This window comes from Cupressus sempervirens, chromosome 1, assembly GCF_028749045.1.
Source record: "Cupressus sempervirens isolate cs-2001-9-10 chromosome 1, ASM2874904v1, whole genome shotgun sequence".
Lineage (NCBI taxonomy): Eukaryota > Viridiplantae > Streptophyta > Pinopsida > Cupressales > Cupressaceae > Cupressus > Cupressus sempervirens.
Genome location: NC_143118.1, coordinates 16,579,378 through 16,583,546, shown reverse-complemented (window position 1 = coordinate 16,583,546; position 4,169 = coordinate 16,579,378).

The window sequence follows — 4,169 nt, the reverse complement described above, 5'->3', positions numbered from 1 at the left end:
AATAAAAACAAATATAATTATATACAAATTGATTCTCTAAATGGTGCTAAGTAGGTCTCCACCCTTATTTATATCAATTAATGGGTGCATGAGCCTTTATATGACATAAAAGAATAAAAGAATGAGAAGATAAGAAATATAGAAGCTATGAGATGATTTGGAAGTCTCTGGAAGCTCTAACAATAGAAGCTCGACCTTCTTTAGATGTTTCTAGCAGTTGAAATGTCATCAAAATGTGTTTCTGGTGCATAGAATACTGTAAAGTAGCAACTAGCAGTTAATTGTCAACGCACTGCTTCTTCTTCAAAACTGTCAGTGCACCTCTGAGAAAAGTGCACCTATGCACCTTGGTGACAAGTTCCAAAACTCCAAAAAGTCTTTGAAGTGTCAAAACTGAATTTCTAGCATTTGGGTTTTCTTCCCCTTTATACCAAAATGATGTCTCAAGGATGTTTTCCTTTGAACTTCTCTATTATTTCTACAACTTCACTAGCCTCTGGTAAATCTAATGAATCATACTTATTATTAACTACTTTTCAGTAGTTGCTTACTTGTATCTAGGTTTCTGCAAAATCCTCAAGCTTGGTGTCTAGTTCCAACAATGCTTCTTCAGTTTTGAATGCTTGTTGCACATCATCTTCTGATGAAGCATTTTTGAATGTGTCTTTGAATTGTTGAACTATTGATTGCACTGAGGAAATCTTGTTCTTCGACTCATCCTCAAAAATCTCAAGGCTAGTGATATTATAGTACTTTTCCACTCCCAAAAATTGCTCTTGAGCTTTATCCTTTATTTGTTGGATTCCTTCGTGTAATCCTTCCATGACCTTATTCTCCAAGGATATCTTCTCTATCCAATCATCTAGCTTATCTAGATCATCTGCTAAGTATATCTCCATCAACATCCTGTACTTTTGACCCTTTATAGATCTGAGAGCTTGCAGATCATTGGCCTAGGTACACACTTCATCCATCAACCCAAAATCTTGGTTTGTAATGGAAACCAACTTGTTGGCATTTGAATGGATGTTGTGCAATAGGTTCAAATTTCCTTGTATTATTTGTATTCCTCTCTCTTTAAAACTATGATGCCATTGCTAACATGCATCCAAAAATGAATTGATTTGTAGCCCTACTTACTTCCTTCCAAGTGCAACTCCAAGAGTGATCTTATGATTATCTAGGTGAATAGGTCCCACCACCTCATTCAAGTAGCCTCTCAATAGATCATTATGCTTTTGTAGCATTATCAGCCTTGATTCCTCCTAATCCATGTGTTTGAACACTTTCTTGAGGCATGTAGTGATCAATACTGTTGTCGTATCCACTGTGGGCTTTCCCAATATCACCTCCTTCATTTGGTAATCCTTTGGAGTGAGTTCTTCGGTATCAGCATGAGGAGGAATGATGATATATGCTAGAATGTCTTGATCTTGATTCTTCATGATGAAGGCAAGCATTGTAACATCACCCTTAGGTGGCTTATGCCTCTTTATCACTTTTATCAACTCTATCATTCCCTCCTCTTTTGTTAGTTCCATCTGCTTATTTTGTCAAAATAGGACCTCCTTCAGCCAAGATGGTGTAGTCCCCATTGGTGACATGTATTTAGTTGATGAAGTTGGTTCCAAAGTAGGCTAATTTCCCTTATTACTCCTCTCCATAGTCTTCTAATGTTGAGGAAGACCTTCAAAAGGAGTTTATGTGCTTTTTTGGGCTAAGGATCTAGCCCCTGTATCTCAGAGAACTTGTTGAGTTTCTTCTACTATTTTCCCTTCTTTAGATACTTCATCAGCATGCAACTATTGATATTCTCCTTCCTCTGTATCCTAACTTTCTATTTCTACCTGGGTTATCAGAGGAGGTGGAACTACTGACCCTTTATCCATTACTGGCATGTCTTGTGCTAGTGGTGGAGGAATGTCTAGAGGTCCTTGAGGTAGAGGAAGCAATTGATTCCAATCCTCTCCTGATGACTCATTTGTTGGAGTATCCCTTATCTTCTCTCCCACCATCTTTTTGCCTACTGACATGAAATCAAAATATGTGAGGTCAAAAATGTCGGCTCCTTCACCCTCCATCTTGGTTATCCACTTGTGTTGTTCATCCTTAGAAGTTTCTACCTGGATAGGCTCCCTAGGAGCAGATGGAGGTGTTTGAGTAGAGCTTGTCCTCCTCTTCTCCTCTTTTTCCTTAGCTGAGCAAGTTCTTTTATTTATGGGGACAAATTCAATTTTTCCCCCTTCTTCCTCATCCTCTTCTTTAGAAATTCTTTCTAGAACCAATGGTGAAGGAGTGCTCTTCTTCTTCAATTTCGTTCTTTTCACACCTACCATAGTTGTTTATGATCAGGCTCTCTTTGACACCAATGGGGAGACTTCTTCCTCTAAGGTTCTAGGTGATGGGACCCCTTGCTCTTCTGGAGGCTCTACCTCTTATTGTTCTAGTTGTTTCTCTGGCTCTTGTTGGGCTTCTACTACTTGTGCCTCAACCACTTGCTTCCTTTCCCTAGAGGCTGCCCTCTTCCTCTTACCCTTTCCTTTGTTAGTAGGGCTGCCCTCTTACCCTTTCCTTTGTTAGTCTCAAAGTACTTGACCTCCTTCTCATGCTGATGCACCATTTTTGGCTTCACTAGTGATTTAGCAGGGTAGGTCAGTATTGTGACCTTGGTTCCTTTTCCTTTCTTAGGCTTGGTTGTAGCCTGAAGAGGTATGGTCTAGGGAACTGGATCCATTCGGAATGGTTTCTGATCCATTCCCTCATAAGTTCTACTACATGTATGCCCTGATGATCCATGTCATCATTCTCCTCATGCCCTATTTCAAAATTCATAATGAGCCTATCATAGATTTGATCCCTATTGTATAAGGGATCCATTATCTCTCAGACATCCTTTTCTATGGTCTTTAATGTTATCTCCATGTTGAGCACCTTTTTTGCCAGATGTAGATTCATTCTACAATAGTCTTGTATATACACATTGTAGTCATCTACCACATTCATCCAATGGTCCTCCAGGGTTTCCTCATGTACAAACTTCTTCTCGACCAGATGTTGAACCATCCCAATATTATCAAAATATGGGTGTGGAGCCTAAAAATATTCCAAGGGATACTAATCCCATATGGAGTCAAAGGTAGCAATGTCTTGTTTCTTCTTTACCTCAAACTCTCCAATGGTTATGGGCCAGACCCATGTTTTCTTATGTTGTTTCCTCACTCTGTCATATGTAGAAGTGAACTGGCAAGCTGTCTCCAATACTATGAGCTAGTGTCAACGGTACCTTGGGAGCTTCTTGGGGCATAGGAGAGTACCAGCTACTTAAAGATAGGTAAATGTCTTGAACTAGATGTAGTAGGCTCCTACTTTAGTTATCCTCATTACTGCCTCTACTGACATCCATTTGGCAGAATATCCTTTGATGAATTTGATGATGGTGAATATAAAACCATCATTTACTACCTTGTATTCCACACATTATAGTGGGAGCTTCTTCTTCACCAGTTGTAGATATACCACATAGGGCCAAGAATTTTTTGTCTTGCATGCTTTCCTCCCTATACAACCTTGGGTAGTCTTTGTTTCTGGCTACCAGTAGATACACCATATAAGATGTCATGTAGAAGCATGGATCAGTCTTGACTAAAGTCAGCTGCTCATCCAAGTTGTCACTCAGGATGGTGACCCAATCAATAGGCATCTTGGATGTTCTGATGGTCTCAATGAAGTACACCATCCATGTCTCTAGGTGTCATATCATGAGAAGGCCCATAGCTCTGCTAAGGAGAACAATTGATTACCCAATATCATCCTTCATATACCCCTGGGTTATGTCCACCTTTCCTACCTTCCAACCTAAAGATGTCTTGTCAATCAAAAATGTGGATTGCACCAATTCCTTGGCCTCTTTCTCATTTTTTTTGTACCATTTGTCCGCCCCTTCATAGGATATTTGGAGGTATTGGTCTTTCCTCAAGACTTTGAAAATCTTCTCAATGTTTCTTGGCCTAAGGTCGAGGACTATCTCTCTAGTCACACTCTTCACGACCTTCTCATCTGGCATGTAGTGTTGGACTAGTGTCATGATTAGTTCAGAAATTTGGACAGATGTAGGGTGTGAAGCGGTGTTCACTAACCCACTCTGCATCAATGTTGATACCATCACTAAT